The 23628-nt window shown below is 50.4% G+C and overlaps 1 long non-coding RNA gene across 1 annotated transcript in view; it reads left to right on the plus strand.

The window, feature by feature from the left end:
• LOC130833276 (uncharacterized) overlaps nucleotides 1-23080 on the plus strand; it is a 50345-nt gene extending 27265 nt beyond the window's left edge. The window contains exon 4 of the long non-coding RNA XR_009048445.1: nucleotides 22916-23080. This is a non-coding gene — a long non-coding RNA (uncharacterized LOC130833276). The remainder of the gene's footprint in view (nucleotides 1-22915) is intronic.
• Nucleotides 23081-23628: the final 548 nt, after the last annotated feature.

Here is a 23628-nt window from a genome sequence, read left to right on the forward strand (position 1 = left end):
GGGGTCCTTGAAGGGAGAGAGCAGGTGGACACACGTACACAGAAGGAAGATAATGTGAAGATGGAGGCAGAGGCGGAAGGGACCAGCCACAAGCCAGGAGCACGTGCTGCGGAAGCCGGGAGAGGCCAGGAAGGCTGGCCTCCTAAAGGCTTTGGCCCTGATTTGATGCCTTGATTTTGGACTTCCAGCCTTCAGAACTGTGAGAGAATAAATTCCTGTCATTTTAAGCCGTCTGCGTTTTGGGTGCTTTGTTATAACAGCTCTAGGAAGTGAATGCAACCCGCTACCCAGTCACCTCCAAGAAGGGAGTTCCAGGAAACAGGTCCGAGCCTGGCCACAGCAATGTACCAGAACCACCCAGCCTCTTAGAGGAACGTCACCACCTCAAGGAGGACCCCTGCACCAGGCCCCTGCCCAGCCCCTTCCTGCTGCCAGCCCTGCAGGATTAAGTGGCTCTGGGTCACTGGGCATCCTTGCCGGCTGCCTTGGAACCCGTTCCATCTGGTTCCTTCTCTCTGTTGTCTCAGGCCTAGCAAAGTGCCTGGCACATCGTAGGGCCTTTTGTAACTGACAGAGGGGGCGGGGCTTGCAGGGAGCAAGACGTGACCATCGCTGGGCTGGCCTCACAGCCGTGGTTGGCAGGAGTGGGGGCCTCCTCTCCTCAGACCCGCACTGGTCAGCAGATCAGCGTCTCAGAGAAAACCCAGCTCTTCTTCCGTGCTCCTTTGGACAGACAGCCCCAAACCCTGGCTTAAAGGTTTCCTCCAAGTGTTAATTTATCAGGACAATAATAATCTTCGGGATGATTTATGGTATGGAGGGATTACCAGCCTGTAGTAGTGGAGCTGATAGGCGTTTATTACCTACTTAACCATTTAAGTCGAACAAAAAAGGAAAGCCTTGTTGCACAAAAGGTGATGAATGTTTCTATTACAACACCCTGTTAACATGATTCATTAACATGACAAAGAACGGCCTGGTCTCCTGACACCAGCTAGGAGGTTGGAAGATCTCACCAGCCCTGCTCTCTTGGGGCAAGGAGTGGAGGGGCTCCAGGAATTCAGGGATTTTCTTCTACTCTGCTTGGGGTGGGGAGTGGGGCTGTATCTGTACAGGTCTCACGCCAGCTGCTTTGTGGGATTTGGGTTTTTTTAAGAACCCTGACCCGTGTTCACCTCTGGCAGCAACGCCACAAGCTGTATTGGGAAGGAAGTAGCTATAAAAAGAATCCCATAGATTTCCCCCAAATCTGTTCGTTATTGAATCATTTTTAAACAGCAGAGGGGAGGGCTCAGGTAAGGATGTCACGACTGTCCTATCTGATGCTGGAGTCAGGTCACTCAGCAGCTGACACAGAATAGTGGATCCTGAACCTTTGATGAATGGAAACGTGGCGGATAGTGATACAGTGGAGTGACCAGTCGCTGGGGGTGGGCAGTGGGAGGGGTGCTGTGGACTGGCCTGGGTTTAAACTCTCACGCCGCCCCACCCTCACGGTGCAATCTTGAAGAAGTCACTTCTCTCTGAGCCTCAGTTTCCTTGCCTGTAAAATGGAGCTGCCACCTGGACCTAGTTCCAGGGTTGTTGCCAGGGTTCAATGAAAGAATCACAGCAAAGCTCTTGAGTCAGTTCATGGGCGGAGCATAGGACAGCGCCTGGCTCAAGTGGATGCTGAGTAAGGGAACTTCGGGGGTATATTCAGGCTGTTTCATGAAATTCCTGGTCCATCAAAAACACCATCTGGCCAGTGTGCTCTAGGATCAGCCCCTCTCTGGAGTTCTGCCAGCATGTTACTGTTTTTTAAAAATTACGGATATTTATTGAGTACCGCTCCATCTTCCTCCCTGATTCTCACCCCAGTCCCATGAGGTCTGCACTGTCATTAGCTCCATTTTCCAGATGAGGATCGTTGAGGCTCAGAAAGAGTTAAGGGACTCACCCAAAATCACATGGCCAGGAAAGGATGAGTGCCCAGTTTGAACCCTAATCTGTCTGAATCTTTGTCTTTGGTATTTAAAAGTGTGTCCTGCCAGCTGGGAGAGGCAGGAAATGGGCAAATGTTTCTTAAGGACTCACGTACCAGAATCTATCATGCCCTTTATCTCACTGAATCACCGTGGCAGCACTTCAAAGTAGGTATTTTATTAGTCTTGATTTATAGCTGTTTGCTCATAGAGTGTTAGTCCTTTGGTACAAGGAGTTACTTTGGGGAGGCAGGCCGGCTTTAGAGCAAAGCGCTTTTGGGTTTAGCTTCATTATGGAGCTGTGTGACCCAGGATAAGTGGCTTAACTTCTCTGTGCCTCAGCTTCTTGATTGGTAATCCTGGCACCTACCTCCTAGGGTGGTTTGAAGCTCAATGACTTTATATCTCCACAAGGGGCTCATGGTCAGGGCTCAGCACATGTTTTCTGTGATTATTGGCAGTGGTGGGCTGGACTCTGGCAATATGTGCCCACGCCCATCCCCTGTCATTGCTCAGAGGGTTGCAATGATCTACAGGATTTCCATCACTGGAAACTGTTCAAGCCGATCTGACCCCACTGATAACAACTCCCCAAAACACGCCTCCCTATTTCTCTTTTATTTGAAGATGAAATTCATATTTCTACTATCTACTATAGGTGTGTCTGAGAGCAAAAAGAAAAAAAAAAAGAAGTAATTTAAAAGCCTGGAATTCAGAACCTGCAAACCTTTGAAGCTAGAGCCAGCTGAAAAAATTGCAGTCAACTGTAGTCACTCATGTTTATCATGGAGAGTAAAAGGTTCACTCCAAACAAAGGCGCTTACCGGGGAGAAGGAAAATATGAGAAGTATTTGGTCAAATGCTTCATTTGCTCCAGAGCTGGCCTCTGAGCAGCTTACCCAGCAAGGCATTTCACCCACCAGGGGCTTGGCCTCTCCCCCTACCCCAGGAAGTTATTAAGTTGAAAATAATTAAGGTTGCTAAGTGATTTCACCTCTTGTGAAACCGCTGGAAAGGAATCCCGTCATTGTTTAATTAAAAAATGAAGAAGGGAAAGAAGGAAGGAAAGAAGGGGAGGAAGGAAGGAAAGAGGGAGGGAGGAGGGATGGGGGTGGGACGGGGAAGAGCAGAAAGGAAACCATGTGATGCGCTGAGAGGACGGGGCTCTCTCCGGTCTGGGGGAGGAACATCTCTTCCTAATCGTGGAATGAGTTCATTTCCCACTCAGCTGGGGCGTGGTCCCTGCCAGGCCCTCCCCCTGTTGTGCCCACCTCTTGCCAGCACCTCTGTTCTGGCTGTTGCCTCTTTTCTCGCACCCAGGAGAGAACAAAGGGATTCTGAAGTTCTTTTGGCACCATATGCCAACTCCTTCTAAAGGCACAAAGGGTCCCAGTCACAACCCTCAGCGGAAGTTCTGAATTCAGACTGGCTCCAGCGTTTCCCAGTGGTGTGGCCTGGGGAAAGGTCCCTGGCTTTTGCTTGACTATGATTTTACTTATGTACAAAACAGGATCATAATATATTTGTTCTGCCTACGTGTTTAGACTGAACTCTATTTTTTTTTTTTGTAGGTCAGAAATGGCAAAATATCAGTAATTCCATAAGGTTAAAATGGAAAGAGCATGGGAGTGTTTTGAAAGTGGTTAATTGTTGTTCTGATACAAGGCGTTGTCATTCCACAAATAGTCACTGCACGTCTCTGAGATGCCGGCACTGGGCTAAGTCAGTATGTACGGTGGACACTGCTGAATCCTTGCAACAACCCCAAGGATGGATGTGACTGTTCCTTATTTTATGAATGAGGAAAGCGAGGCTCATGTGGCCAGAATCACATACCGTAGGACATTCAGCGGACTGCAGAGCAGCCAGAATTTGCACTTGAGCAGTCTGCTCTCCGAACTGCAGCTCTTCATCAGTAATCAATCAATTATCAGTTATTTTTAAAAAATCTTTATATTCATTCAATAAATATTTATGGAGTTTTTTAAATGGGCCAGGCACTGTTCTAGGCGTTAGGAATACAGTGATAAGGAAGGTGAAGTCCCTGCTCCCATGAGAGAGAAAGACAACATACAGCAGATGAGTAAGAAGCATGACAGATACTGGTAATAACGGGAAGGAAGATAAGGGGTGGGGTGCAGAGGCTATCGTATAATGGGAAACTCTTAAAACCTTTGGAATTTTCTGAGTAACAGGGGTGATAGGAGCATGTTTTGTTACAGTATTTGGTCTTTGGCTCTGGTTCCTGACACAGAGCTTCTAAATCCTTTGGAATTTTGTGATAGGAACATCTTTTGCTCTAATGAGGTGACTCTTGGCAAATCCCTAAATAGCTTCATGGTGGAGACTGGTCACCGGAAAGACTGGATCTTGATTAGAAGCTTGGGACTTTCAACCCTACCCCCCTAATCTCGGGAAGGGAGAGGGGCTTGGGATTGAGTTAACAATTGATGATGCTTATGTGATGAAACTTCCATAAAAAACCCTCACTGATGCTCTTCAGGGAGCATCCAGGTTAGTGCACACATCCGCACGCTGGGAGGATGGAGCACTCCAGCTCCATGGGAACAGAAGCTCCTGGTTTGACCCTTCCCACCCTTGCCTTATGTACCTCTTCATCTGGCTGTTCATTTTTATTCTTTATAATATTCTTTATAATAGACGAGGAAATGTAAGTAGCGTGTCCTTGAGTTCTGTGAGCAGCTATAACAAATTATTGAATCTGAGGAGAGGGGTCATGGGAACCCCCAGTTTACAGCTGGCTGGTCAGAAGTGCAGGAGGTCCAGGACTTGTGGTTGATGTCTAATGTCAGGTTAGTCTTTTGGGACTGAGCCCCTAACCTGTGGGGTCTAACTCCAGGTCATTAGTGATAGGATTGAATTGAATTGTAGGATCCCCAGTTGGTGTCCTGAGAGTTGGAGGATTGGTTGGTGTAGGAAAAAATGCACACACACATTTGGTGTCAGGAGTGTTGGGAGTAGAAACAGAGCATACAGCTGGTGTCAGAAGTGGGATTTGTTAGAACAGCCCTGGCTCATGGAGACATGTGGCTTGAGGAGAGAGAGGATGAAAGGGTGAGGGATGAGGAACTTTTGATTCCTGGCTGGCCACATGGTCACCCGTGGTGTGGAATAGCAGGAGTGCTGCAATCTGTTCCTAAAGATGAAAGTTGCTAATGGAATTCAGAGTTGGATCCAACTCCTGGGGAGTTGGTTCACTCAATGCATCAGAAAATGTAAACTAATAAAAAAAAGCAAAATACATAATGCCTTGGTTATTGTTGTCTGTAATAGCTAAAATGAAATTAAAAGAGAGTGCTGGGTTGGACCTTGATGCAAGACGAAGCTCAGATTTCAGTCAGTCTGTGCTTGGCTACCACCCTCAAAGGCACCCATAAAAGGAAAAATTACATGGGGACCACAGAGAGAACCCCCAAGACCTCTAGTCGCCAAGAAAGTAGTCCTTGTGTGGCGGGGAGGGAGGGAGAAACCAAGAAAGTTTTGAAACCAAGGGGGATAGTGTGAAGGAGTTGTCTCATTTTTTAAAATATTAATTTATTTATTGGCTGCATTGGGTCTCCATTGCTGCGCACAGGCTTTCTCTAGTTGTGGCGAGCAGGGGCTACTCTTCATTGCATTGTGGTGGCTTCTCTTCTATGGAGCACAGGCTCTAGGCACACGTGCTCAGTAGTTGTGGCACGTGGGCTCAGTAGTTGTGGCTTGCAGGCTTCATTGCTCCGCGTTGTGTGTGATCTTCCGGCCCAGGGCTTGAACCTGTGTCCCCTGCATTGGTGGGCGGATTCTTAATCCCCGTGACGCCAGGGAAGCCCCAGAAGTTGCCTCATTTTGTGACTCAGTGTCATCAGATTCATGAAGAAGCTTAACTAAAACGAATTTTCAGTGACTAACCCAGGGGCATGACCCTCAATTTGTGACGCTGCAGAGCAGAAGCGGCTCTTCTGATGGGTGGTCTGGGTGCTGATACTGGAGGGAGCCAGGACGGCTGTGACATCAGGAATGGACCGAGAGTGGCAGGGCGGCCAGAAAGGTGGAGCAACTGTGAACTGTAGCTTGGGCTCCTGGAGGAGGCCAGGGCCACCATCCGGGCAGAGGTGGGAGGAGTGGGGGGAGTCAGAATATACCTTGAAGGTAGAGGGGGCAGCACCTGCTGATAGACTAAGTGTGCAAGAGAGAAAGAGAAGGCTGTTGTTTTTGTTATTCCAAGTCCACAGCTAGTAACTTACAGAGAAAGGACTAGAGGTTCAGACTCTTGACATTGGTCAAGTGTCCTCCAGCATTCATTGATTTCACAAGCATTTATCGAGTGCTTACTCTGTGCCTGTGCCTGGCACTGCGGCAGACCTGCTCTGTTCTCATACAGCTTACGTTCTCCAGGGGAAGGCAGATTCCAAGTCACAAATGTCCTAATGGCCAATATAATTATGTGGATGTAGAGAAGTGGGGGTGCCCAGGAATACAGGGGGGACCTCATTTCTCCAGGCTTCCCTGGACCTGCAGAAGGACAAAGTGGGACCAGAAAGATAGCCAGCATCTCCTGGCCTCTTCCCAGGGGCTGGGGAGTGTGCTGCGCAGCTTATATCCATGATCTCATTGTAATCTTGGTAAGAACCCTAGGAGAAAGGAGTTATTTTTATTCCCCTTTTACAGATGAGAAAACCCAAGGTTCGGAGGAGGGGGCCCGCAGCTCAAGGTCACACAGCTGGCCGGGCAGAGACTCAAACCTCGGGATTTGGATCCTAAGTTTCACCATCTTCTCTGTTCAACGTTCTCTGATATCAGCCTCTTCCCATTACTTCTTGGAGCAAAAGGGACGGGATGAATAAGTCAGTATGTCACATGATAAGCGTGGTTTGCCGTCGGACAGTCCCCTGTGAGAGGAGCAGGTGTGTTTTTTGGGAGGGAGTGAGCCTGAGGGAAACTTGATGAAAGTCCAGAATTTTCCACACAAAGTCTGCATGACCTTTAATTACTTACAGATTTAATAGACTCTCATTCCACATGATTTATTCCACTGAAAGATTGATTAGTAATATAACTTGAATTGTATTCCATTTCCCCATGCAATTGAAGATGATTTAGTGCCAAATAAAGACTAACCCCAAAGCCCTTGCTTCAAAGAGCAGCAGTCCGCCTTGCTGTTCTGATGCATTTGGGAGGGAGAAATTGTGTCCCCCCCGCCCCAAGTCAGAAAGCAATTCCATCTTTCCTAACTTTTCACTAATTGAGGGTCCGGATCCTTCCAATCTTGGCTGTGGGTCTGGGTCACTTTCTCCTGGCCCAGGGTTTCTCAGCCTGGGTACTGTGGACCTTTGGGTCGGATCCTTCTCTGTCGTGGGGCTGACCCGTGCTCTGAAGGATGGTGAGCAGCATCCCTGGCCTCTGCTTACCAGATGCCAGTAGCACCCTCTGCAGTTGTGAACAGCTAAAAATGTCCCTAGACATTGACACCTGTCCCCTGGGGGCAGAATCTTCACTCTTGGCTGAGGACGACTGATCCAGACTTCACTGATGTAGGGGAACCAAAGTGTGTTCTTTCGAAAGAACAAAGAAGCACATTTAAAATGTCACTTGCACATGTATAATTAAGAGGGGAAACTTTCTCAGAGGAATAAATCACACCTTTTGTTTCTTGTCCCTGTTGTTACATAGACAGCGTCCTTCAGGTCTGCGTGGGAGACCCTCAGAGGACACGCAGGTGGACCTCAGGTTTTCACGGGGAGTTGAGCAGGCAGCACGTCGTGTCCTGCGAGTGGCCGGTACATTTCAGCCTGTGTCTTCCCTCTGTATGGGATCCTGCAGGAACCAAAGGGCCTCCCGAGGTCTCCAGATGAGAGCACAGTGGTCAGAATGTGGCTCCCCCAGTGCAGTCCGAGTTCTGGGGCCAGGGGAACACACGTTCCACTTAGTACATGGGCTCTCCCAGCTCCTGGGTTTTCAGCTTTTGGGAACCCCTGTCCCTCTGGGATGACATTTGATGGTACTGCGTGTGTGTGTCCCCCGCGTGTTTGAGTCCCTAACACATTGCAGGCACGGACAGTCCGCCTCACACCAGCCCCTTCCCTTTTCCATTTTAGACAACAAATAAAACAGCCCAGTGCTGCTTTGCGGCAGGACCACCAAGGCCGAGCAAAGGGCCGTCAGCCCCTCCCGACGGTTCCCTCGTGCTCTGCCCCACTTGGCTCTTTCAAGGACGGCTCAATGAGTGGCCTTGTTGAGACTTCCACTAAGGCCCGGCCTAGAAGGGACCATTAAAAACAGTTTAATCTGAACAAAAGAAGTTCTGTTCTTATTGTCCCCCTGGTTGCAGTTTGGATGCGGCAGCTGAAAATCTATCTGCACTAAGCCACAAATCTGGATCCAGCCATGCCTCGGAGCTCGCCCTCCGCAGAGGTTTCTGGATGGATGCTTGGAGCAGATAATTTACAACGAAAGCAAAACACAAGGAGAAGCCTTTTTATTTGGCACAAATGTTTCCTATTAAAAGCCTTCGAGAGCCCCGGTAACTGGAGCGCTCCTTTTCCTGCCCAAGCTCAAGGTGATCATATTTATGCAGACAGAGCGCCTGAAAGAATTCCTGGCTTGGGTGCCCATCCTGTCTGTGAGGAACAGTGTGGAACTTGACTGTGAAAGAGTATTCGGAGGCAGAAGCGTGTGAAAGGGAGTGTCTTTGGGTTGATTTTAAATTCCTGACCTGGAAGCTCTGTGTACAGTCATTTTCTGCTCCAAACAGGTAGGGGCATTTGTGGTAAGCCTTCAGAACCTTCCGGAAACAGGGAGAACTGCCCCAAAGTGGAGCTGCTAGTGTGTCATGGGGGATGGGAATTTTTCTGGCCAGCTTTCTGGGACATGAAAGGAGCTCAATGCTACCTATTCTTTTGTTTTCTAAAATTAGTTTTTAATTCTGTTTTTTCTGTATTGGCAAAGATGAAATTTCTAGAGAGATCAGGTTCAGAAGTTCATCTTATCTGACCTTGAGATTCCCCATCCAGATTTTTCTAGAATGGTCAGCTCGTGGGGTTGTGGGCTATTCTTGCTGGGCAGGGCCTAATGCAGCTCAGGACCGTTTTCATTCCGGCTCATGAGCAGATCTGAACAAAAGGAGTCAGAGGAACAAATGGGGGGAAAATGTGCCTGTTAAAGCCTGAGGAGGACCCTCCGGTGCAAACACTGAAGAACGAGCCCCAAAGTGACACGGGAACGGCTGGGGGTAACATCTCTGTGTGATGTTGAATAAACGCCCCGCAGGGAATTCAGTGCCAGGTTGATGTCACCGATGTGTCTCTCCTGGTGCCCAGCAGCCCCAGAGTCCAGGCCCCCGTCTTTCTTTATCCCCCGAGGAATTCCTGAGAGCCCTTCTGGGGCAGTGGGGGTTATGAGGCCGTCCTGAGGCCAGCGCCTGGGGTTAGTCACCATTTCTTAAGTGATCAGCATAGGACGGGCACTTTCCATGGCTTATCTCGCTGACTCTTCCTGGCAACGTGGGGAGGTAAATGAGAGAAAAAAGTCTCCCCGTGTCACAGAGGGGAGGATGGAGACTCGGAAACTGTGCAGGCGCCGCCGTCAGCAGGTGGCAGGTTCTGAGCAGCAGGCCTGGGGGGGCCTGAAGTTCTGCTCCCAGGGTTGCCGGTGCTGCCGGCCCACCAACCACATGTTGAGAAACAAGGATTTCATGCAGGAGTCAGTCAGCGTTTTCTGTAAAGTGTCAGATAGTAAAAATTTGGGGCTCTGCAGACCATATGGTCTCTGTCCCAGCTACTCAACTCTACTGTTGTAGCACGAAAACAGCCATAGAAGATATGTAAACAACTGGCGTAGCTGTGTTCCAGTACAGCTTTATTAACTAACATATGCCACCGCACGTGGCCTGTGGGCCATAGTTTGCTGACCCTGACCTGGTCCCTAGGCTGCATGCACAGTCTGCACCTCACAAAGACTAGGGAGGAGAAGATGAGCTAGGCCCGTGATGCACTGAGGCAGATGCTGTGGTTCTGACCCTGTGTCCCTTCTCCTCTCCTTCCTTTCCACCAGAATGAACATGATGTCCATTAAAAATACCCACTGATCAGCCTCTGTTGCAGCTAAGGATGCCTGTGTGGCCCTGTGCTGGCTGATGAGATGTGAGGATCAGGTATGTTACTATCAGGAAAGGCTGTTGTTTCCCCTTGTCCCCCTCCTTATTCCATTCATCCTGCCTGGAAGACTGATGTGATGGCTGGAGCTGGGCAACCTGGAGCACACTGAAACCATGAGAAAGCAAACCACAGGCTTCCAACAGCAGCTCAGGATGCTTAAGAGGAGGAAGGTCCTTGTGGTGTTTCCTGAGAAGCTGCATCAGCCTTGGACTTCCTACTTGTACTCTTCTTGTATGGGAAAAAAAACACACCTGCTTTTGGTCAAGCCATTATGGGCAGGTTTCTGTTAATATAACTACACACAATCCTACCAGTCCAGTTCTATACACATAGTGAGTATTTAATAAGTAAGTGATATTCAGTGTTGGCAATGTCAGAAGTTAAATCTTTGACCTCTTGGGCACCTTAAATGATGCGTAGGGTGGTAAGGTGACGTGTTTTGGCATGGAATCAATTTTAATGCCTTTTTTCCATTTTAATTCAGTGAGCAGTTAGGAGGTTGGGTACAGAAGTGGAAAGAACAATGCCTTTGTATTTTTCATGCTGTCATAATTGTACCTGTTTCTCTCCTTTCCCCAAAGACATAGTTGACCTCTGTCTGAATCATGCCTGTGCCCCTGGGTACTGGTACCTGCAACTCACCCACCACATGCTTGTAGAGGCTTGGAGGCAGGGAGCCTTCTTGCCCCATATAATGGTTCATTCGAAGTGTCAACTTGACTGGGCTAAAAGATGCCCAAGCAGCTGGTTAAACATTATTCCTGGGTGTGTCTGTAGGAGTGTTTCTGGAAGAGATGAGTATTTGCATCGGTTGACTGAGTAAAGAGCACCCTCACCACTGGGGGTGGGCATCATGTGATCCAGTGAGGGTCTGCATTGAGTGAAAACTGGAGGCAAGGCCAGCTCACTCTCTCTGCCTGATCTGGGACATCCATTTCCTGCCCTCGGACATCCGCACTCCTGGTTCTCAGGCCTTCAGACGCGGACTGAATTACACCAGCAGGGCTCCTGTTTCTCTAGCTTGCAGAGGGTAGATTGGGGGGCTTTTTGACCTCCATCATTGCATGAGCCAATTCCTATAATAAATCTCCATAAATATTGGCTCTGTTTCTCTGGAGAGCCCTGAATAATACACTCCCACGGCGTCACTGTTATTTGTCCATCCAGCAGCCCCTCTCCACCTGCTTCTTCCAATAGCGGAGGAGCTAAACCTGGTACTTACTTTCCCAGCCTCCCTTGTGCTAGGTGTGGTCATGTGACCTGCTCTGACCCATGGGATGAAAGAGCGGTCCACTGGGGACTTCTGGGAAAATCTTCATCCCCAGTAGAATAAGAGAGGGGCAGAGGAGAGGTTCCCATGCCCACTCCCTTCTATTTTTGGAGCAGGTTCTGTGAGGGCATAAAACCTGGAGCTGTGGCAGCCATTTGTGACCTTAAGGCAGAGAAAGCAAAGCCAACCCAATACGGAGGGCAGAGAAGGAAGATAGACAGCCTGAGTCCTCGGTGATGCTGTTGAATTTCGGAGCCAATTCTAAAACCATTTTCCTCCTTACCTGTTGTTATTTGAGATCGTATAATAGCTTTATTATTTAAGATACCAGCTAGGGTTTCCCTACAGCCAAACACATCCCAAATGCATCACCTTCTGTGCAGTACCTTTTTAAGTCTAGTAAGCATAGTTCCTCACAGGGTCCTCCGCCGCCAACCTCCTCTTCCTCCCCTGTTCCCCACCTCGGTCCACAGCACCATGCTTTACCTGGAAATTCAGGCCCAAAACCTTGTCATCATCTTTAGTCTCTCTTTCCCTCAGGCTCTACATCCAGCCCATCTGGAAAACCTGCTGATCTACCGTCAAAAAAGAATTCAGAATCCAATCAGTTTAGCATTCTTACAAACTTAGTGACTTAAAACAACACATGCTTATTATGTCTTAGTTTCTGTGGGTCAGGAGTCTCTGTTAGCCTAGCTGGGTCCTTCATGAAACTGCAGTAAAGGTATTGGCCAGGGCTGAGTTCTCATCTGAAGGCTCCACTGTGGATAGATCTGCTTCCAAGCTAATGTGGTTGTTGGCAGGACACAGTTCCTTGCTGACCATTAGCCAAAGATTGCCCTCCAACTTTGTTCCGTAATGCTCCAGCCACAGGGACCTGTGGCTGTTCCTTAAATACATAAGCATGTCTTGCCTCAGGGCCTTTGCACTTTCTGTTCCCTTGACCTAGAATTCTTTTCTGTGCGGAGGTGAGCAGCCCCCTGCCCACTGCCTCCAGTAGGCTCTAGTCAGACACATCTCTTCCAGGAAGGTTTACCTGACTACTGTCGCTAAAGTAGCACTCTTGTCTCTCTCTGAGCCCACGCTCTGCTTCACTGGGTCTCCTGTCTGACAGCTCTGTTACGATAGAAGCTCCACAAGTCAGGAGTTGTACTTGGTCCGTGTTGTTCACCCCTGTCCCCACCACTCTTGGGGAGTGCCTGCTGGGCACAGAGTTAGCTCCGTGAATATTTATTGCATGAAAACAGGGTGGACCCCCAGCAGGATGAACCCTTGCTCTTAAAGAAGAAGAAGAAAAGAGTTTAAGGTGCAAGGTAGGAACAGGACAGGGAAAAGCTAACCAACACACAAAACAACTGCTGGCAAATGACATCCACCCCTAATTAGCTTCTCCTTCCATGTGCCAGGCACTGTCACTGGAGAGCAAGGCAGGTTTTAGTGAGGGAGGTGGGCATGAGGTCAAGAGCTGAGCTGAAGCAGGGTGAGTTAGGCTGTGATAGAAAAGTTGCGGGGGCTCTGCAGCTCCTCTGTCAAGCAGGTGTTTATTGAGCCCTGACTGTGCAGAGTCCCAGGTTAGACACAGGAAGTATAAAACAACGGTGTATAGTGTGCCCTCTGGGACCTCAGAAACCAATGGGCATGAGGTGTCCGCTGCTAATGGCCTGCCAGCAGTCAAGCCTGGGTGGGATTTGGAGGATGGAGAGACCACATGGCAGTGATAATTCTGGTTCCCAGGGTGTCTGTCTGTCGGTCTGCCTGCAAAACCTCAGTTCAGCTGGATGCTTGACCAGAAAGGGGATTCTTTGATCAAAGCTGGTGCTGGGAAAAAAAAAAAAAAAGCTGGTGCTGGTATCTGCTGTTTCATTTTCACCCACCCGGTGTCCCTTCCCCGCTTTTTCTGGTGACAGCATCCCCTTGTTTTGGAGTTGCTGCTCCTGGCCGGCGGCAGGGCTTGGGTCTCTGATGAGGCTTTCGGTGCCTTGATCCCCACGCTGACCCAGGGGCAGTCAGGTGACCCAGGTCAGGAAATCCAGGTGCTCCATTTCCTGGTCCACGAGGTGAGCCAAGGCCTGAACGTCCTCTCCTGGGAGTGGGACAGCCCTGCCCCCAGGGTCGCCAGCAAACACTGTGGCTGAGACCCCTGCCATGCAGAGGAAGCCTGTCTGTGGTGGGAAGTAATGAACATTCAGACAGATGCTGAATCAAAAGAGAGAGACGGAGGGAAACAAAGGTGCAGAGAAGAAAGCACCGTGAGCCCCGGGCCCAGCACAGACGGGACAGAGCTCTCTTTTAGCAGCTCTGCTTGGATTTGGGCTGATACCACTAGCACTTGGTAGACCCCCAACTTAATGTAACAGCTCAGGGAAACTCTGCACTCTAAATCAAGACTGAGGAGGCCAGCACTGAAGAAACCTGTTTATCTTTCTTGAGCTCATCATTGCTTAAACTTACTTGACCAGAAATTCCTTTTGCCATTTTGATGACCAGGGAGAAAGGGATGGGGCATTCCAGGTGAGAGACAGCAGAGGCATGGAGGTAATATTTGCAACATAAAAACTTATCTGGGCAATGGGGCTTCGAGGTAGCTTCTTGAAGACAGAAGTAGAGAATTATCTAAATCCCCCCAAACCTCCCTGCCTCTTGTAGGGTTCACTTCCTGAGTGAGGAGATCTGTGTCCACATGGGACCATTTTTACAAGATGACTTCTCTGAGTCACATTCCGTTGTTTTATCTATAAAAATTCTGCCTCGGAGACAGACCAGCTTTTTAAACACAGGATGGTTTTATCTGCTTGGCCTGTTTATTGCTTAATGCCAAGAAGGCTTTCTGAAGACACAGATGCCTTGAACTAACCTCCAAGCAAGGGGGATTCAGTGTGGCCACACTCCATTGATTTTTTTTTTCCCTCTTTAAAAAATGGAAATGAAAAAACCGGAAGTCTGTAAATTAAGTTTTCTGGTTATAATGATGCTTTTGAACCACTGTAAATCGTCCTTTTGTTTCTCGGGCTCCTACCTCCCGGCCCCAGCAAATTCCCACAAGGCATTTGGGAATCAAAGAATATTACCCCATAAAAACAAAATCAGGGCCATAGTGCCAGAGACATGGAGGGACGTGGGAGCCACAGATTACGGCGGGGGTGGGCAGTGGCTGGAGGCATCGGTAGCTTCTACCCTTTCCAGCCCTGAAGAAAAAATGTCAGACTCAGTATCTAAACAGCAGCTGCAGGGAAAGGTCTGGCTCTGAGGTGGCTGCAATCTTGGTAACCTCTTTGATGTCTGGGAACGTCACGCTTCCTGGCTTTGCAACTGCAGAGCGCTTACTGGGAGCACAGTCTTCAGACGCGGCTGGGCAGGGTCTGGCTGGTGAGGATGCTGAGCTTCAGGCCGGGAGAAGTGGATGAGCCCCCAGCAACACTGGGTGTGAACTCTGCTTGGGATCAAGGGCTGAGTTTGGGCTGCGTTCTTTTGGCTTTAAGAATTAGGCACCCGCTTAAGCCAACCCAAGGAATGTATTAGTATCTTAAAGACACTGGTGTCCGGGGATCTCGGCACAGGGAACCATCAGATCCCAGGAAAAGCTGGAGTTAGAAGTTATTTCTGGAGTCACGCAGCCCACATGCTCTTGGGACTCACCTCGGGGCCTTCGCACTTGTTGTTGCCTCTACCAGGAACACCCATTCCCTGTGTGTCTCATGCCTGGCTTCTCAGACGTCTCCTTTTCAGAGAGGTCTCCCCTCTCCTGTTACTCTCAGACTCTCTCCTGGCTGTATTTTCCTCTTTGGAACCTGTCACTCACTCTTGTTTCTTGTCTCTCTCCCCCAACTAGAATAGAAGAAACTTTGAATGTCTTTCCACTGCCGCTACCTCAGAGACTGTGCATGGTAGGAACTAAATATACATGTGGCGAATGGGTCATGAAAAATAAAATCCTAGGGCTATCAGGTACAGTCACTCGGGTGTGCACTGCACAAGTCTGGAGGCCACCACTCTCAGACAAGGATGGGAATGGTGATCCAAGGGAATGTAACGCACAGTCTGTACTTCTGGACGCGGTGGACCTGAGCTCCTTCATGATGCTGGCTTGCCCACAGCTCATCGTGGCTATGTTCCCTTCACTTTCTACCTCCTGACCTGGACTCACTCCCATTTTCTCACGATAAGCCTCATTTTTGTGAAATTTTCTACTTTGAATGCGCAAGAGAGTGAACCTGATAAGCCTGGCTAGTGTCTTACTAAGAGCCGTGTCCTTGATCGCCCTGGCCAACCTGGAATGGTGGCCCTTAGCTGGCCTCCTCTAGCCTAATCATCTCCGGCTGAAGAAAGGGCCAGGGTTGCCTGTGGGGGGCACTCGGGGCCCCTGCAGGTACTTCACACAACATCCCAGCCAGGTGGTACTGTTATTACACCTGTTTTACAGATGAGGAAATGGGCTCAGAGCTGGATATCAGGCTGTCTGAGTTCATATTTGATTCCATTGCTTTCTGGTTGTGAAACCCTGGGAAAACTGCTCACTCTCTCTCTGAACCTCAGTTTCCTCATCTGTAAAAAGGGCTGATTTCGAAATACTGATTTTGAAAGAGCTGTGACAATTAAATGTGGTCATGCAGATAATATACCTGGAAACCTAAACTGCTTAGCTGTTGTGGATAAGGACATCTGTAAGAGTGTTTTCCTTCCATCTGACATGGAAGTGCTGCTTGAGGTGGGCAGCTTGCACACACTCGGAACACTGGGGAAAGTTGGCTTTTAGGGTTCGTGTCTCTGGGGCTCAGTTATCTGGGCGCATGAGCCCTTGGATGAGAAAGGGAAACCACAGGTAAATACTTGAACATGTGGCTTTTCTAATCTGCAGCCACTGTTGAGGTCGTTTTGTCACCTGACTTCCCCCACGATGCTGGGCTGTAAGGTGACATTAAGGATGTTGCCTCGGGGACAGGGTGCCTGTGCCCATCCCAGCTCCTGATTCTGAGTCAGGCGTGTTCCAGACGGAAACCAAGGGTTGCTCTCAGGGAGTGCGTTCATTTACTCAGCAGGCATTTGGGAGCGCCAGCTGTACCCGAGACAGTTCACTAGAGCTCTCCTGGGCTCTACTGAACAAGTCAGGCCAAAATCCGTGCCCACATTCCAGTGGGGGAGAGAAACAGTAAACACGTGACTACATAACATTTCAGGTGGCGGTAAGTATTGTAGAGAAGAAAGATGGAGAGGAGGAGAGGAAGGCAGGAGTGGGCAGACACTGCGATTTCTGGTAGGTTGTGTGGGGAAGGCGTCAATGGTGAAATGGCATTTGAGCAGAGACTTGAAGGAGGTAACGGAGGGAGCCCAGTGGATGTTGGCAGATGAGCCTTCCAGGCAGGCGGTACAGTAAGTGCAAAGGCCCTGAGGTGGGCATTTTACTACAAGGCAGAACCGAGGACACAACTGATGCTTCTCGCTTTACCCACAAGAGCCCCTTAGGGTAGAACTGGCAGGTATAAAATACAGAATGTGTAGTTAAATTTGAATCTCAGGTGCACAATGACTAAGTTTTAGTATAAGTATGTCCCACACAATTTGGGACATATATTTAAAAATTCATCATGTGTATCTGAAATTGAAATCTAACTGGGTGACGTATATTTTTATTTGCTAAAGCTGGCACCCTTACGCAGAGGCCCGTCATCGTGTGGGCTGGCTTTATGGAGAGGCGTGGCTGGGGGAAGCAGGGGAGTCAGAATCAGGCTGCCCAGGATTCAAATGCTGGCTTTGGCCTTCATGAGCCATGTGGTCGTGGCCAAGTTCTTTAACGTCTGTGCCTCCGTATCTTCATCTGCGAAATGGGACATGCAGCATCTAATTTCAGGGCTATTAGCGATTCAAGATAATCTGTAATAGGACTTCCCTGGCGGTCCAGTGGTTAAGACTCGGCGCTTCCACTGCAGAGGGCGCGGGTGCGATCACAGTTGGGGGAACTAAGATCCCACGTGAAGTGCGGGGTGGCCAAAGAAAAAGAGAGAGAGAGAGAGAGAATCTGTAATGTGCTCAACACCTGAGAGCTTTGTCATTAATGTAACTCTCATTAGTCTTTGCATGGTGCGAAAGATGAGCTGAAATCCATTAATCTTCCCAAATTATCTTTTAAAAAAAATTTATTTATTTATTTGGGTCTTCGTTGCTGCACACAAACTTTCTCTAGTTGCGGCGAGCAGGGGCTACTCTTCATTGCAGTGTGCAGGCTTCTCATTGCAGTGGCTTCTCTTGTTGCAGGGCAAGGGCTGTAGGCACACGGGCTTCAGCAGTTGCAGCACGTGGGCTCAGTAGTTGTGGCTCACGGGCTCTAGAGCATAGGGTCAGTAGCTGTGGCACAGGGGCTTAGTTGGTCCGCGGCATGTGGGATCTTCCCGGACGAGGGCTCGAACCTGTGTCCCTTGCATTGGCAGGCAGATTTGTAACCACTGCGCCACCAGGGAAGTCCCCCCAAATTATCTTTTTACATTAGTCAGGACTAACCTATTTAGAGTGAGGCTGTGCCTAGGGGAGGGGGAGGCAATAAAGATAAAACCCAAAGTAGAAGAAAGGATAATTAAAAAAAAAAGAAAAGGTCAGAAAGACAGTGAGGGAGGGAAGAGATGGAAAGAGAAACAGAGGCAGAGAGAAGCATGGCGCGGAGCAATGAAGAGCTCCTGGGACCCTGGGAGCCAGGAGCCCCAGTTCAATCCCAGCTCTGCCCTGACTCACTGTAAGACTTTGGGCCCCACAGTTTTCCTCTGAGTCTCAGTTTCTCTATCTTCAGGACAAAGAAAATGAACAGCATGTCAGCAGGACTTTGGTTGTAACTGACTGGAAACTCAGTGCGCAGTGGCTGACACTATCAAATATCTTTTTCAATAAGCAAAAGAAAGAAACTTCCAGTGTAAGTATGTCCCAAATAACACATAGGACATGCTTATACTAAAAATGATCCTTGTTTATCTGAAATTCAAATTTAACTGGGCATCCTATATTTTTATTTGCTAAGTTTAGCAATCCTAGCCCCTTTCTTGCTCTGTTGAACCAGAGAAGCTCTGTTTCTGTTTTCAGTGTTGGGTATCTGTGAAAAGCTTCCTTACCAAAAGATTCAGCTGCTGGAGAACCAGGCTTGGGGGTGCTGCAGCTGGGAACGTGGTCCTCAACTGCTCTGCGATGGATGGCTCTGGCTGAGACTTGGCCACAGGCCAATGCTCTGGCTGCAAAGCAGGCTGGGATAGTGCATCTCGGGATGCTCAGCTCCTATGTGGGGGTGGGGGGGGGAGGGTCTGCTTCCCAAGATGGAGAGCTCTCAAACGTAAGAAAGGCTTCCGATGTAGCTGGTAGGAGGGAGATGGTTGGAAGCAACAAGGACCAACACTCTTGCTCCTAAAGAAAGAATTCTGGGTTGTGATGTTTCTGGGTGAGTTTTCTGACCTGGGTTTGGAGGGTGAGTTTATCAGAAAATCAGTAAGAGCAGGAGTGTCAGCTGGAAGCAGACTCTGGGAGGGTGAAGGTCTGACTTTGCCTGGGGGCGAGGGTGTGGCAGGGTCTGTCTTTTCTCCCTCACTTAGTGTTCTTGGAACCAGGAATTAAGTGGAGTTGCTTAGAAATGCCCCAACCTTGGTGGTCCTTTGGCTTGGGGGTGAGAGGAAGGCTGGGTTAGTCCTCCAAAACCAGCACAGCCCTTTATAAGGCCAGGGGCAGACTGCATTCTCAAATCTGACTGGTAGATGGGTTTCTTGGGTCTCACAGTTCAAAAACAAATGGAATTCGTTGCCAAGGAATGCACACTGAGAGTTGTCACATACGAACCCAAATTTCCAGCTTCTCTTGAAAATTGTAACTGTCTGGTCACACGGGAATCAAATTCCTGGATGGCATCACCCATGGTAACGTGGTTTCTGGTTCACCCTGGTCCTACCCCTCCCCTACTGCATCTGGGCCCGGGGTCCCCACCACCTGTCATCTTGCCTGTGCTCATGGTCCCCTTTAGCGGAATTAGGGGAAAGTTCATTGTAACTTCAGAAATGTAGAGCTGGGCTCCTCCGCGTCAGGTCCTCAGACCGGCAGCATTGGCTCCCCCCGGGGCCGCCTGTGTGGGAACATGCATTTTGACAGCTCCCCAGGGGTGTGTGCGCAGCCGGATGGAGAAGTGTTGCTCTAGGATCAAGCAGGGGGGAAAGATCTCCTCCCAGATCGCTAAACCACCCGGTGGTGAGGGGCCCAGTCTGTGTAGATGGATGTGGCTTTGGATAAGGGTTCTGTCACAGCTGAGCCGTGTGACATGGGACAGGCACTCTCAGGGTCTCGGTCTCCTTCCTGTGGTCTGAGAGGCAGGATAGACCCCTCTGTGCCGGAGGGTGACGTGGGCTAAGGCAGTGCAGGGCTTAGCAGGTGCCTGGTGGGAGGGAAAGCTCTGGACTTGTCCGCCACTCTTTCTCACGTCTGGGAGGGAGGAAAGGGCTCCCTGTAAAGCTGAACTGAGAATAGTAAGTTCTCAAAATGAAATCAGATTTCCTCCAGTCGAGGAAGAAGTTACAGCCAAGCTAGTAATAAACAAAACCGCAGCTTCCCACTAGCTGTTTGGGAGACCCTAGAAATCCCACCTTGGGCATCCGCTTTCTTTGGAGGGGGGTGTGTGTGTGTGTGTGTATGTGTCCTTCTGATGTCTGTGTTTTCCATTTGGATTAGTGGCGGCCACCATGTGTATTTAAGATGGATAGAAATTGTACTCCTCTGTTTAAAAAATCGTGCAAAGTCCCAGCGTGAGCAAGCCGGAGTCTCTCTCCAGCACAGGGAGGGATTTGCATGGAAAGCAACATTGAATTCCAGGTGTGCTAAAATCATTTCCTCTCCAGGGTAGATCTCTTTGCCCACAAGGATTTTAAAGCCTGTGCTTGAGGAGGCTTTGTCCTCCTATTCCCTCCTGGGGTCTGAGGCCCAGGTCATCAGGCCTTGGCCATGCGGGTGGACAGAGGGAGCAGCCCCAGGCTCCCTCGGCGGTGCGGGGTGCCCCCAGGGAACCCCTAGGCCTGCTGAGCTTCGTCCAGGGCAGATGGTGTAAGAGTTCTGCCCATGAAGTTGAGGTCCCTACCTCCCGCTGACTGTGCGTGTCAGCGGAATTCTTTTCTTTTCTTTATTGCTTTTGAGACATATGCTGACGTGGTCAAAATCGCTTCGGCAAGATGTGACTGATGATGTATGAAATGAAAACTCCTTACCCAGTGCTGGGAGGCCGGCGAGCGAGGGGTGTGGACCCTCGGCCGGGGCTGGCCAGACACCATAACACCCCTCACATTTCCAGGCCATCTTTCATCCTGGAGAAGCTGGCCCCGATGTGGAGCAGACTGGGGAGATCGGGTTACGCCCAGGAGTCCAGCGCTGGGTGCCCCGGCTTGGGGAACCACAGCTGGGGGTGGGTGGCTGGGGGCTGTCTGCTGGGGAAATGAGATAGGCCCCAGGGAAGTTCCTGGGCCCTGGATGGCATGGGGGCGGCGGCTGGGGGACAAGGAGAGGCCCGGAATGCGGGGATTCCCCTTTCATCTCTGCTCCACTCTCCTGCTCTGCCCTGCTCTCTCCTGCTCTCCTGCTCTCGACCCTGCCCTGGATCTCTCCTCATCAGGATATATTTGCTTTCCTCGGCTTGGCCAAAAAGCAGACCATCATGAAAAGTTGAGTTGTTATTTTTAAGCTTAGGAGGCTTTCCTGTTAACGTATTTTCCTTTTCAACCAGATGGTAACTAACATCTATCAAATGCTTTCTCTGTGCCCCAGGCACCTTGCGAAGTTCTTTGCATGAACTGAGTTAACTTCTGAATCCTCCCAGCAACGCTAGGAGACAGGCGCTATAAGTCCCCCCATTATACAGATGGGGGAACTGAGGCACAGGGAGGTTAAATCCCTGGTATGTACATGACTGCAAGTGGCAGGGCTGAGGTGCAAAACCAGGCTGCCAGCTCCCGCCCAAGATTTTATCTTTCTTTCTCCCTTCCTTCCTTCCTTTTTCTCTCTCTCTCTTTCTTTCTTGGCTGTGTCGGGTCTTAGTTGCAGCACGAGGGATCTTTAGTTGCGGTGCTGTGGGCTCTTTGTTTCAGAGTGCGGCTTCTCTCTAGTCGTGGTGCACAGGCTCAGTCGTTGCTCTGTGGCATGTGGGATCTCAGTTCCCCGACCAGGGATCGAACCCATGTCCCCTGCATTGGAAGGCAGATTCTTAACCACTGGACCACCAGGGAAGTCCCCTCAAGACTTTCTCCAAACAACCTTGAAGCCTTTGCTGGTGGCCTCGGCTCTCAAACCAGCATCTCATGTGCTCCCAGCCTGCGTGCCTTCATTCATTCATTCACCAGTCAAGCAAGCATACCCTGGGGGCCTGGTGCAGTCTTGGGGATTCCTTTAAGGGAGGAAGCAGGGAAAATAAAGAGCACCCCCTCCCCCAGCATGGATCACAGGAAAGATAAGGCTACGTAGGGGCTGATGGGAGTTCAGAGGGAACCTATTCTCTTCCGGGTCTCAGATATGGAGAGCATATTGTCTCCATCTCACAGGAGAAAAGATGGCATCCCGGAGCAAGGGGGTGGGGGGCGGGGTGAGGGCTCCGAGAGATGCCTTAGCCTGGTGCCTGCGCAGTCAGCCCTCAATCCACTACGCTCTTTAGGTACTGGCTGTGCCTATTGCTGTTTATTCAACAGGTACTTACTGAGCGCCTGCTGTGTGCCAGGCTCAGGTGAGATGCACAGAGGGTAAACCATAATCCTTGCTTCTGGGCCTTCCCCTGGCCAAGGGGGGACAGGGCAGACGCCGAACAATCAGTTGTTTTCAGATGTAGACGGGTAGCACCAATTCCTGCGGCCCCCAACCCTAGCCTCACTTGCTTGTTAAAATCCCCCCCAAAAGAGTTGACAGCGAATTAAAAAGCAGAGAAGGCTGCTGCAGAGGAGTAGTGTTTCAGACTTTGAAGGAAACAAGCTCCTTCATCTCAGCTGGCGTTGGAGGTGGCACAGCAGTAGCAGTGGCTTTGCCCCGGCAAGACCGGTCTCGGGGGCACAGGCAGCTCCGGGGAGACAGAGCAACTCTGGCTGCTTCTCGCTCTGCAGGGCCTGAGCTGTGTTTGCGGTTCCCTCTGCCTGGGTTGCCTCTCCCTGGGAAAGCGTCTCTTTCTCATCCTTCCAGGACTCAGGCCAATGGCATCTCCCCCGGGAGATCCCCTTCGCACCTGCCTCCACCTCTCCCTGTTTATTCTCTCCTGGCACCGGTCACAGGCTGACCCTCCTGCGTGCCTTGTTCAGCCCGGCTCCAGCAGGTGAGCGCGCAGCGTCCTGCCTGAGAACCGGTGGCCGAGCACGGCCTCCCCGCCCACCCCCAAACCTTGTGTAAGGTTCCTGCTTTGTCTCCCGGGCCTGAACGCCAGCTTCGTGGTGGAGGCCGCCACGTGAGCTCACTTGCTGTCCCCTCCAGCCCAGCGCTGTGGTTGGCCCCAGGATGGAACACATAACTTGCAGGGCCCAGTGCAGAATGAAAGTGGGACCCTTTGTTCACAGACCATGAAGAGGTGCAAGCTGGCAACGGCAGAGCATGAAGCCAAGCGTGAGGCCCTTCCCAGCCTGGAGGCCTGGGCACCTACCACGTCACATGCCCGTGAAGCCCACCCTGCCTGACACCCAGGAAGTTCTCAGCAAAACTTTGTTGAAGGAAGGCATCGATGGATGAAGGCAGGTGGAGGGGGCTTTCACAGTGCCTTGACCACCAGGTGGGCAGAGGCCCAGCCCTGGGTCGGGGGTCCCCAGGCCCTGCTCCACCTCACAGCCTGGGGCCTGTGTAACAGGGCCGGGGTGTGATTGGAATGGCTAGGACCAGCAGCCTTGTGTTTCTCTTCTCCTCACCTGGCCTTTTGCCTCTCCTGTCTCCACCCACGTGGGCCGTCAGGCCGCCATCTTGTCCATAAGCCCCCAAAAGGCTGCATGGCAGAAGCGCCTCTGCTCCAGAAAACTGCAGAAGATCAGTTTCCTCATTCCCAGTCCTGAAGCTTTCTGCCTCCCGCACGTGAGGCTCAGCCAGACCCCTCCCCCCAAGGGACACCCCTGTCCCCAAAGTCAGCCCTTCCCCTTTCACCCAAAACTGCCTGTGGTCACCCCTCATCTAGCCCAGCATCTGGGAACCACTGGTTTGTGGGTTTGCCTCCTTGGGTCCGGAAAGGAAGGAGGCAAGTTTGAACTTGGCCCATGGTCCTCACTGCCTCTCTGGGTTAAGTGTT

This window comes from Hippopotamus amphibius, chromosome 12 (assembly GCF_030028045.1).
Source record: "Hippopotamus amphibius kiboko isolate mHipAmp2 chromosome 12, mHipAmp2.hap2, whole genome shotgun sequence".
Taxonomy (NCBI): Eukaryota; Metazoa; Chordata; class Mammalia; order Artiodactyla; family Hippopotamidae; genus Hippopotamus; species Hippopotamus amphibius.